Source organism: Saccopteryx leptura, chromosome 4 (assembly GCF_036850995.1).
Source record: "Saccopteryx leptura isolate mSacLep1 chromosome 4, mSacLep1_pri_phased_curated, whole genome shotgun sequence".
Classification (NCBI taxonomy): domain Eukaryota; kingdom Metazoa; phylum Chordata; class Mammalia; order Chiroptera; family Emballonuridae; genus Saccopteryx; species Saccopteryx leptura.
In genome coordinates, this window is record NC_089506.1 from 37,107,972 (window position 1) to 37,121,164 (window position 13,193).

A 13,193-nucleotide genomic window follows, 5' to 3' on the forward strand; every position below is an offset into this window, starting at 1 on the left:
TCTTGAATTTTAATGAAAAGATTGATTTCTATTCATTATTTATCTATTGTCAAACTTTAACAAACAGCTGTAGTGATAATTGCTGAATTTCTACTCTATGTTTAGAGGAAACTGTCAATTCACAAACATGGAATTGTGCTATTATCTATGTCTATGGCATTTTTCTGTAAATATACAGATTTAGTGTTGGTTTTCAATAAATATACAAAGATGCTAATTATCACTAGAACTATTTGTTAACATTCAAAAATACATAAAAAATAAATAAAAGAAATGCCATTTTTTCATTACAAATTCAAAAATATTTGTGTTGAAGCAGTCTCTTACATAATATTTAGCAATTGCACTATCATTACAGTGTGTTAACTTTACCTTTTGTTTTCCGGTCATTGGAAACAGACTTCCTCATCCCACCTTCCTTGGCCAACCATCTCTTCTCGCTTTCTTGGGAGAACTCTTCTCTCTGCCAGTGGGGCTCTCTCTGAGGCAGCCCGAGTCTTGGTGAGTTAGGGGAGAAAGTAAAGTGCTATGAAAATCCCATGTCTCTTGGATTTGAAGCTCTCATGATATTGTTATTTTTGCAATATCTTCCTTCAGTGCAAAGTTCAACTCAAAGGAAATGCTAACTCCTCAATAGACGTGTGGATTAACTCTGAGAGTCTTGTCTTGGGAAGCAATCCCTGGTCAGGATAGAAGGGGGCTCAGTGCCTCTGGTTTCTGAGATTGAGCTTAGAGAGGGATAATGAAGTGAAAAGTAACATTTTAAAAAATGGTTTATGTTTGGCCCTGGCCGGTTGGCTCGGTGGTAGAGCGTCAGCCTGGCCTGCTGAAGTCCCGGGTTCGATTCCCGGCCAGGGCACACAGGAGAGGCGCCCATCTGCTTCTCTACCCCTCCCCCTCTCCTTCCTCTCTGTCTCTCTCTTCCCCTCCCGCAGCCAAAGCTCCATTGGAGCAAAGATGGCCCGGGCGCTGAGGATGGCTCTGTGGCCTCTGCCTCAGGCTCTAGAGTGGCTCTGGTCTCGACAGAGCGACGCCCTGAATGGGCAGAGCATCGCCCCCTGGTGGGCAGAGCATCGCCCCCTGGTGGGCGTACTGGGTGGATCCCGGTCGGGTGCATGCGGGAGTCTGTCTGACTGCCTCCCCATTTCCAGCTTCAGAAAAATACAAAAAAAAAAATGATTTATGTTTTTGTCTCTACCACATCATCAGAGCTAACCATAACGAACAGTGTATGCTAGGGGTCCCCAAACTTTTTACACAGGGGGCCAGTTCTCTGTCCTTCAGACCATTGGAGGGCCGGACTATAAAAAAACTATGAACAAATCCCTATGCACACTGCACATATCTTATTTTAAAGTAAAAAAAAACAAAACAGGAACAAATACAATATTTAAAATAAATAACAAGTAAATTTAAATCAACAAACTGACCAGTATTTCAATGGGAACTATGCTCCTCTCACTGACCACCAATGAAAGAGGTGCTCCTTCTGGAAGTGCGGCGGGGCCGGATAAATGGCCTCAGGGGGCCGCATGCGGCCTGCGGGCCGTAGTTTGGGGACCCCTGGTATGCTATGGGGGCTGTGTATGTTGACTCCAACCCATATACCTCATATCTTATACAAAAATTTATAAAAAATGAACATGAAGGTCTAAAGTAGTTTTGCTATACCTTTCCCACTATTGTATGTAGTATATGTGTGTGTATGTGGATGGTGCAGATAACTGTCTTTTTATTTTTAAGATCTTCATATCGAGATGAACTGTACTGAAGGTGGTAAACGTAAGGAACTAGACCTAAGAACCATCATCTATATCTGGACCTAGTTTACGTGATGAAATAACAGGCCTTGGAAGGAAATGGACAAGTGCATTTTTTAGGATGATGTGAATCACTAGGGACCATAAGGAGACTGTGATTGTCAGTTTCTAGGGTGGCCCCAATAATTCTCCCTTCCTCTCACGGGTGCTTTCTGTATTCCTCTCTAGTATTGAAACGGGCTGGCCTCAAAACATGAAAGCAACCAACATTCATTTAGTGAGTGAATAGATAAGTAAACAGTGGTATATATCATTTAATGTAACATTATTTAGTGTTAAACAGAACTGCGTTATCAAGACATGAAAAGGCACGGAAGACCTTAAATGCATGTTACTAAATGAAAAAAAGACAATCTGGAAAGACTTACAGACTACGTGATTCCAACTATATGACATTCTGAAAAAGATAAAACTATGGAGACAATAAAAAGCTCATGACTGTATGGGGACAGGTAGGGAGCACTTACTCCCCTGTCCCGGCAGGTGCAGCAGGGGAGAGTGGACTGAGGACCAGACAGGAGTAAGGATAGTTTACCTTCTCCACTGTCCTTTGACCTGCCTTTCTGAGTATTTCAAAGGCAGGTGATTACAGACTACTGTACTTACGTGAGCCATTTCCTGATAGATCCATTTGTTTTCTTCTTGCTCTCTAGATTATGCAACAAGGTCCGCTAGGAGCCTGGGAGAATTTCCCGTCACTACCCACCTTGACACTTGATCTGGGATGAAAGGAGCAGCTCTCCTTCAAGTCATGCTGAGTGAGCAGGCAGGCCAGCACCGGCCTGGGCTTTCAGCGTGTAAACAGACCTTGCCTTCTCTCTGGGTACTGCTAGTTAAAGCCTCGATGACGTATTTCCCACTTGCACTTGAGCAATGGTAGTAAGCAGGAGCAGGCATGAATCGATTTAGAATCAGCTTGGGGTGGAAGAAAAGGGAATGAAGCCATTTCCTTTTCAGTCTATTTTCAAGCAGGTGTCCATCTAGGGCAATGTCGGCATGTCTGGAGAAGCACCCAAACTTCCGGAGAAGGTGGTCCGAGATGGAAGGCCGTGATGGAGAGTAAGAGTGGGAGGATGTGAGTGCTGACTGGCTGGTGTGTGACCAGCAGCATGATCACACGAAGGCTCATTTTCGTTGACGTAGTTGACAGATGCAAAAAGTAGTGTGAGCTTCTCCATGCAGCGAGAGCTTTTTCTCCCCATTTAGCCAGAAAAGTAATGCAACTACCGAGCTGGTTAGCCTGTGGGCTTAAGTAGCTTCTGCAATTTGGGGCCATGCTGACTTGCTAATCCTTGATCATAGCTGGACGTAATCACAGCCTTGCCTGGGTTCACCAGGGATAGGCTTACTGCTAATTGGCAGGCACTGGCACTGTGAGGGGCCAGGCAGGGGAGATAGTATAAGACGGCTGCTGAGGACAATCTGCCATACCAACCAGCGTAAATGGCTCACGGACCCACTTGCCAGGAAAACATTTTTAATTTTACTTCTTGTTATGTTAAATGTAATGTGCATTTCTTACCACTGTTATTAAAAATATTTGTAATTGGCTCAGCGGTAGAGCGTCAGCCTGGCGTGCAGGAGTCCCGGGTTCGATTCCTGGCCAGGGCACACAGGAGAAGCACCCATCTGCTTCTCCACCTCACCCCCTCTCCTTCCTCTCTGTCTCTCTCTTCCCCTCCCGCAGCCGAGGCTCCATTGGAGCAAAAATGGCCCGGGCACTGAGGATGGCTCTGTGGCCTCTGCCTCAGGTGCTAGAATGGCTCTGGATGCAACAGAGCGACGCCCCAGAGGGGCAAAGCATCGCCCCCTGGTGGACATGCTGGGTGGATCCCATTTGGGTGCATGCGGGAGTCTGACTGCCTCCCCATTTCCAGCTTTGAAAAAATGAAAAAAAAAATTTTGTAAAATTTTGTAAAATTTGCCTGACCATTTGTGGCACAGTGGATAAAGCGTCGACCTGGGATGTTGAGGTTCCAGGTTTGAGGTCGCTAGCTTGAGCGATCATTGACATGACCCCATAGTCACTGGTTTGAACCTAAATGTTGCTGGCTTGAAGCCCAAAGTCACTGGCTTAAGCCCAAGGTCACTGGCTTGAGCAAAGGTCACTGGCTCGGCTGGAACACCCCAGTCAAGGCACGTATGAGAAAGCACAATGAACAACTAAGGAGCTGCAACTACAAGCTGATGCTTCTCAGCTCTCTCCCTTCATGCCTGTCTCTCTCTCTCTCTCACACACACACACACAAATGTAAAATTTTACAAAGTTATGAACACCAAAGTTACAGATACATGGCTGCTCATGGTATTTTCTTCTAACCTAGTGGTTTTCAGTGTTCAGCTCCTATGGTGGGTAGTTTGGGGTACTGTCCCCACCCTCTCCAGGGTGAACTGCCAGGTGGTCACATATGGAGAGCTCACTGCAAAGCCCTTCCCGGGAAGTACCTTGGTTGAAGGGGCAGCTGTGGGGACACCAGTGCTGGAACAAGCCCAGGCAGCTTGCACCGGGCTCCACCCCTGCAGCCTTCCCCTACAGTGTCAGCCAGCGCTGCAGCCACATGAGTCACCTGTGCCAGCACCCCTCCCTGCCACCTCAGAGCCTTGCTGGGTCTGAAATATCTCGGAAATTGGGCTACTGTAGTCTGGAGGACATACACGAGTGCCAGGCAAGAAGAGTTGTGGCATGTCATTTTTGTTCAAGCAAATTGTGCCCTCTACGAGCTCTTGGGAGCTTAGTGTCCTCATCTGTAAAATGAAGCCTCATCAGGCTGTGAAAATGAGTGGTTATGTATATCCAGTGTCCAGCATGTAATGAGATTAGGTAAATGTTAACTTCTTATCATCATCATCATCATCATCATACATCAACCTTTGACCAGAAAACACAGAGGGAGCACCCACATTTAGCCAGCAGCGTTTCTGCTCTGCAGAACTGATTAGAGGACAGAGAAGCCTCTTTAGTAATTGATAGAGATGTGGTACTTCATGTGAACTTGGAGTAATTGCAGATAGAGAGGCCAAGAATTTTATGCAGATGGCAGCAAGGTCCCTGACACAGGGAAGCAATATTCTGCACAGACCAGCTTAAGACAAGATTAGTGTGGAGCACAGGAGGATCAAGAGGATCTGCACAGAGCAGATAAGAAATCTGGACGAGGCCAGAGAAGAGACGATTCCCCAGACGCCCTGTGTGAAACTGAGGATGGAACCGACTACCAGTCAGAGTCTCACAGTGCAGCGTTTAGAGCTGTTGGCAAATCATGACGTGTGAGTCAACTGGAACGAAAAGTGTGCATGATTTTCAATACATGGAATTTAGGCTCTTTGTGGAAACATCCAGAAAGAAATTTGACCCTCATTTGATTTTTTGCAAACAAGTTTTTGGTGTTTAGAAGAGGCAGACCAGAGTTCTGACTTTCACTTGTTTCCATCGAGGGGTCATAAGTACCACCAATATTTTCCTCTGCTTTTTGCCCCCACATTGTTCTTATCTTCTTTCCTGACTTGGCTGCTCCTGTGCCCTGGTGATCTCCTTCACCTTCTTTTCATTCTTTTCTTCACCTGCTCCATTTGTAGTGAAAAAATGTCCGCATTATGGCTGATGCGTAAAAGATGCCAGTGGTAATCCTGTGTTGAAGAAAAGGAAGACCACAGGTTTGGAAGTGATTTAGACTTTAAAAATGTTAATCAAATCAACAAACACTTTGGTGCCACTGAAAAAAATAGCATCTCTTATGAAAATTACGGGGCAGCTTTGCTCGTGTGCACAAGTGCCACAATCCTGAACAGAAAGTAGCAAACGGAACAGAGCCATACGTTAAACACATGGCTCCGTCCAGGTGGGGTTTCTTTGAAGTTGGTTCAATATGAAAACATCCTATTCATGCCATTTAACACCCTTACAGAGGAAAGGAGAAAAACCATATGATCTCAAAACTCTCGGAAAAGCTTTTGATAAGAGTCAGTATTCTTCATAAAAATCTTGTTAAAATAAGAATGGAAGAAAATATTCTGAAGTTGATAAATCTCTAAAACAACAGAAAAAGAAAAGAAAAAGAAGGGAAAGAAAGAAACCCCCCAAACTATAGCAAATTTCATTGTCAATTGCAAAACATCCATGTTCAAAACATTGGGCTGAGCATTGCATTCAACTTTGCAACTGCACTGCTGATAGTTAGACTGGACCGTAAGTTTTGCTGTTCGCTTAGTATCACATTTTTCTATATTGTATGTTAAGTTCTTCATTCTAATTCACTTTTCACTTGTATGAAGTACCTCTTTGAGTAATTTTTTTTGGAATAAATTTATTGTTTCTGAGACCTTGCATATCCAAGTACGACTTTTATTTGCCCTCACATTTGAACTATTTGAATAATTATAAAATTTATCATCTTTTTATCTTAAGACTCGGTAAATTTCGCTTTACCATTATTTTGATTCAGTGTTGCGGTTGAAAAATCAAATACCAGCCTGAATATCTTTCCTTTATAGATAATTAATAAATTTTATAAAATGTCTCCTTTTTTATTGCAGTTTTTTTTTTTCTTTTTTTCTTTTTTTTTTTTTTTTGCATCTTTCGAAAGCTGGAAACAGGGAGAGACAGTCAGACAGACTCCCGCATGCGCCCGACCGGGATCCACCCGGCACGCCCACCAGGGGCGACGCTCTGCCCACCAGGGGGCGATGCTCTGCCCATCCTGGGCGTCGCCATGCTGTGACCAGAGCCACTCTAGCGCCTGAGGCAGAGGCCACAGAGCCATCCCCAGCGCCCGGGCCATCCCCGCTCGAATGGAGCCTCGGCTGCGGGAGGGGAAGAGAGAGACAGAGAGGAAGGTGCGGCGGAGGGGTGGAGAAGCAAATGGGCGCTTCTCCTGTGTGCCCTGGCCGGGAATCGAACCCGGGTCCTCCGCACGCTAGGCCGACGCTCTACCGCTGAGCCAACCGGCCAGGGCTATTGCAGTTTTAATTTTTTTCTTTTTATCTCAGGAAATTAGCAACTTAATCAAGACATGCAAAGGTATGGAGCTCATCGTGATCCCACCTGACTCTCTGGGAGCCACTTTGATTGAAAACAAATTTTTTTCTGAACCTGGGGGCGTGGGTGTCTCGTTGGTAACGTGGGTGGCAGTGGGTTGCAGCCTGCCTTCCTCCGCCTGCCTCGAACAGTGTGTGGCTTGGGGATTTGGTTGTTAAATATGGTGGAAGTATGGTTGCTCACACACCCAGTGGGTGGCTCAGCGCTTGTCACTATATCTCTCCTTCTCGAATCATCTCCCCACATCTTCCAGGCTCTGCATATGGGTGGGCCTTGTAGAAAAAGGACCAGTTTTGATTTGGCCACGATGGCAACATTGTGGAGAAATTGTTTATCAAAGCGGTAGGAGGGAAATACCGATATCGTTCATGCTACCTTGCTCTGTTGCTGCTTCCAAGAAAAATATCAGAATAAAGAAAACATTTACCCATATTGGCTAAGATGCTAAGGCAGAGCGGCGAGGTTTACTCAGGGGTTTCTTAAGGGCAGGTTATAAAGTCAGCTAGTAGGGAATTTCTGAGTCATCTGAGGCACAGGGATGGCTGTCCCTGGGACTGGTTCGGTAACCTTCACGCACTTCTTTTAAGTAGCTCAGCTTCCTGGCCGGCAGCCTGTCTTGCAGGCACATGACCATGGGGGCACCCTGATTCCTGAGGATGGGGCAGGGGGGAAGAATGATCTAATCCCCCAAACTCTAAACACACATCTTTGATCAAATAATCAAGTCTGTACTGCTAATCTCGGTGTCTGTCTCCGACATGCCCTGCAAACTGGGACAAAATCATCCTCTAATATCTCACTGAGGAGAACTTTTCCTTTTTATTGGGAATTAAGTAAAGGGAGTGAATAAGCAAATGCATTTAAGTTGCCACTTCAGTCTCTATCAAGTTTGTAAATATTTAAAGACAAAATGCTGCTTAAAATACATATTTGGACTGTTTTTTGATGGGAGAGGTTGGAGGGGAAGGATGTTTTCTAACCTGCTTAAATTAAATAGAGGTACTTCTTTTTAAGGTTCATTGCTGAAAGTCCCTGCCAGGAATTATGTGTGACATTGAGTTGATGCAAGATAGTATTTAAAACCACACAATGCCCCTAGTGACAGACTTGTACACATTTACACGAAGTCTTGACTTTACAATTTTCCTTCAGTCACTGTGTTCTTTGCATTCAGATAAGACTGTAGCTGAAGGTATTCTGAAGTGTAGAAATTTGTGAAAAGAAACTTAATTTCATCTCTAGACATAGTCTTCCAGAATTTCCTTAAATTCTTATTTGAGATGCTCCTGAGAATCTCCAGATTTCAAAAGTGATTTTAAAACCTTTAATAAGTTAGCTAATTCCTTCTATGTGTTATTACTTGTTATTAGGATAAAATATTAATATCTTTGGTAAGAGTATGAGATGATCAGGGAAGTTATTGCATTTGTTTTTTGAACTAAGCAAAAGTATCTCTTCTAGAATTCATATATTTATGAAAAAGAAAATGATATCCTCTCTGGGACAAAGATTTGAACAGGTTCTTAGGAAGGCCTTAAAATACAGAGGGTCATATATTCCCCCAGAAAAATCTGAGTATATTATAAAGCACTTTATGATTTTTAGTCAATCAAATTTTTCTACTGGCTAAACAGCCTGAACCCTATGATTTTTTTTATATTGAGCACTCAGGGTAGTAGAAATAACTATTCATTGGATTGTTTCAAGGAACTAAATGAAGAGAGAGAGGTTTTCTATAACTATTTAAACCTTTAAGCAGTTGCATGCTTTTTCTTTTGCTTTTGAACAGAAGGTCACAGGCTAGGGAGCTGGGAGCTCACTCGAGAGAGAAAATTTAAAGTTTTAGAGAAATCAGGATATGCAATGAATCATCATAGAAGTTCTTGTTTGGAAAATTTTTTATATCTCTTGCATAGAATGTAAAAGGAAAAGATACTTTCGGGATGATCATTCCTTCTTCTTAGAGTTTCCAGGGTGGGTCAGGTCTAGACAGTCTTGGGTGGGCAGTTAGAAACCAGTAAATATAGGAATTATGTGCCATGGATAGACATTTGAGAAGGTCCAGCCTACCGATCAGGAGGACACTAGGACTTTGGGCCATATCTTGAACATGTAGAACTTCTAGGGACATGGCATCAACCCTGGGGTCACTTTTCCAGGTTCAGGTGATGAGGGCTCTTTAGATCCGCCATCTTGGGATCTGTCCTCAAGCTGATCTGTTTTCCTCCATCTCTTAGCAATGGTACCTACAGCCATTTTTCTTCATGGTCTAATATACATGCTTTTCTGTGGCACTCACTTGTTTAATCCATTGAATTGGAGAAACACATGTGTGGGTTGGTCATGAGCCAAGAGAAGGGGAAGCTGGGCCTACAACTCTAGCCAAAGTCTGTGCTGTGCAGGACAAGAGGTACCAAGGTAACAATCCTTTAGTTTCCACCACCATTGTCTGTAATTGGGTCCTTTTTCTGGGACTCTGGGCTTGTATATCCGTTGCCTATGTGTTCACTCTATATTTAATGTCTGGTAGGCATCTTACACTTAATAACATGTCCAAAACAGAATTCTATTCTCCATTTTTTGCCTAAAAAATCTCCTCTGTCTCCTAGTTTTGCTCATCTCCCTAAACAACTCCATTATCAATCTAATTATTCAACCCCCAAATCCAGAAGTTACCCTGCATATCTTTCTTTACATCACATGTACCCCTCCGGCATATCCAGTCAACACCATCCCTCACTAACTATGTCCACCTTTCCTCATCGCTCCTTCCACGCCTCTGGAAACACAGGGGCTGCACAGAGGGGTCCTGTGTTTACTGTTGCCCACACACAACCCATTTGCCATTTAGGTAATGGTCTTCTAAAAATATAAATTGTATCAGCTGACTTGCCAGCTACTTTTTCTTTTTCTTTTCTTTCCTTTTTTTTTTTCTGTACTTTTCTGAAGCCGGAAACGGGGAGAGACAGTCAGACTCCCGCATGCACCCAACCGGGATCTACCCGGCATGCCCACCAGGGGGCGACGCTCTGCCCACCAGGGGGCGATGCTCTGCCCTTCTGGGGCGTTGCTCTGTTGCGACCAGAGCCACTCTAGCGCCTGGGGCAGAGGCCACAGAGCCATCCCCAGCGCCCGGGCCATCTTTGCTCCAGTGGAGCCTCAGCTGCGGGAAGGGAAGAGAGAGACAGAGAGGAAGGAGAGGGGGAGGGGTGGAGAAGCAGATGGACGCTTCTCCTGTGTGCCTTGGCCGGGAATCGAACCCGGGACTTCTGCATGCCAGGCCAATGCTCTACCATTGAGCCAACCAGCCAGGGCCGCTACTTTTTCAATGCTTCCCATCCCCTTGGACTGAAACCCAAGCCCTTTACCCAGGCTCCTGCAGCTCCTCAACCTCTCCCTCTGGCACATGTATGTGCCACGTGTGATATGTGTGCCATGTGTGATACATATGCCATGCTCTAACCATACTCACCCTCTCTGAGTTCCTTTAACCTTCCAAGCTTATTGGACATTGAGGTCCTTAGTTCTTGTCCCCCTAACATGCTCTTACCTCTGCCCTTGATGTGGCTGACTCCTTGGTGCTATTACAAACAATCTCAGCTTGAATGTTGTCTGCTCACATCACCTTATCTGAGTCAAGCTCCGTCCTTCCACCCTCGTATGATTCCCTGCCAAGCTTTACTCACTATCAGACTTCTCTTCCTTAGTCTTTATTATCTGGCTCCATGTACTAGAATGGAAGACCACAGGAAATATCTGGCCAGGTGAGTTCTCCCGTGTCCCAGTGCCCGGGACAGTGCTTGGTGCTATGCTGATGCTCACTTGAGGATGCTCAGAAATCCTGCAGCTTCTCGTCCTCAGTGGGACTGGGACACCGCTGGAAATACTCCTCTAGAACTGCTCACAAAATTCCACTTATTATATACATTTCTTTTCCCCATTTTAAAAATGAAAAAGTAAATAAACTAAAGTTGCAACTAAACAAGTCACTCTCCAGGATCCTGCCATTGTGCTCTGTGGCAAGGGTGGTACCACGGGTGGGACTGGGGAGTAACATTGCGGAGCCTGTCAGCGCAGAGATCGGGCTCTGGGTCTGCCGGGGTCCGGGGAAAGCTGTGGAAGCCGGCAGCTTGGCCAGTTGCTCTGAAGTCGTGGAAAGATCTGCAGGGCTGTAGAATGGTATTCCACAATCCCAGTAAGAACAGCCAACCGAACACACCTGTCACCCTCACACACCTCTACAGGGCGCTTACACGCGAGCTGGGTTCAGAACATCTTGCGCGGCCTGTGGTCGTTTTTGATGACTATAGCTTGAGTCTTGCTAATACTTTATTTACCTTGGCGTGTTTGGGAAAAGATTGTCAGATAAGACCTCCAAGGAAATAAAGGACCTTCCCATCCAGAGACAGTGTAGTCTCCTCGAAGAAAGATCTTGAGACATTATTGGCCCCAAAGCCGTAAGAAAGGACAGTTCTACCAGCTGCCATTTTGTTTAGACTTTGTCTCATCGGGACAGGGCCTGTGGCTGACTCTGAGGCGGGAGTGCCACACACAGCCTGCGCACCACACGGTGCAGAAGTGACACAGACAAGGGGGGCAGCTGCACGCAGAGAAAGGAGGCGGGCCCAGGGCTGCACACTTGTCCTGCTGCAGAGGGGACCTTCAGTCGGAGGGCCTCCACCTGCCTTACATGTTTATAGATGATTCTGAAAGGAACCAGGACACCAGTTTCTTTAAGAAACAGGACAGGAGTCACAAACTCCGCACACCCAGGGCCACACCAGGGGTACACACAGAAGGCCTGGGAACAGCCTCGCCTGCAAGAATGAGGCCCCCAGCAGGGGCTGGCTGTCTCTCAAAGCCCTGGATTGCCTACAGTTGGAGACTCTCCTGCAAGAAGGGAATATTAAGTCAGGCAGCTTAATCTTCCATTGGGGACACACGTGTCTCCGTTAAGACTGGTAGCAGGGCAGCTGCAGTGACTCAGTCATAAAGGAAGTCTTGAAGTCTGAAAACTCAGGCTGATGAGAACTCGTGGAGCGTTGTTGACGAAGTTCCAGCGGGGTGGACTGCCGTTCCCAACATTTGTCATCCACAGCGTTTGTCACAGCCCCATGTGCACCCCTTGTCACCTCGTCCAGCTAGCAGGTCTGCTGCATGACTCAGCACGGAGTGAGAAACCCTTAACTTCCTCATAAGCTGACACTTAAAATCCTGTCTAGTATTTTCAGCTCGTTTGACTGTAATGCCCCGTAAGAAAAGCATGCACATACACACCCCAAATGTCTTCTAAATACGTAATTACATGCGATGTGCACTGATATCTTCAGCTCTATTCAGTCTATTCTATTTCATTTAGACTTTTTTTTTCATTATTTTTAAAATGCATATTTTCCCTAAATCCCGATTGCAAGTTATAAAACTGATTTTGGCTAATACATGAATTCTCAAGAGCACTGATCTATCCCAGTATTTGTCACTGGGGAGAAGCGTGCAGACCAGCTCGACTTGGTTGGGCTCTGCTGGAAGTCGAGAGCAAAGTCAGATGTGGAATTCTGGGCTCCGTCCCATGCAATCCAGCTCTGTATCCACATAAGGTGTTCACCGTACAGGGTCTTCTCGAAGATAGTCAATCACTTCGCTGCTTTACTAAAGAAAGTTAGCAGGCAGGAACTTGATCTGCAGCCTCCTGAGCTACCGGGAGAGGGCTGTGCTTCCAAGTGCTTCACCCACAGAGCAGACTGCCCCCAGCCCACTGAAGGCACCAGGCAGTGTCGAGATGTTCAATTCCCGAAGCTCTCTGAGGGTTATGGGGCCTACAGACACGGATACACTGTTTCTTTCCTTCCTGACATCACAGTAGCTCCTTTGGAACAAAGGAGTCACCTTTCCTGGAAATTCTTCACCCTGCCCCTGTTAGACCTTGACACAAACTGAGCTAGCTGGTGTAGTGTGTGCAGAGGTATATAATTTTGGTTTATATGATATATTTGCAACATCTAGATATTAGCATGCAGAAATGTGGCACCTGAAATCTTATGTCAGTGCCCAGGGAAAACGCTCCCAATTTTGAGTTGTGAATCTGCTCCCCATTACAACGCAAAGTGTAACTGCCGTTAGTTAACATTGTGAGGCTGTCAGGGGACAAACCCTTTATCTCTCACAAGCTTGGAATGGAGTAGGAATCATAGAAACCCGAGAACACAGTGACATCCTGAAGCCATTGTGAGGTCAGCGCCTACCAGGGTAGCACAGTGCCTGTAATACACGAGCTGGGGGAAGAGATTGTGGGTCATTATTTCTCACTGAAAAGACACGTTAAATGTTACCAATTTATC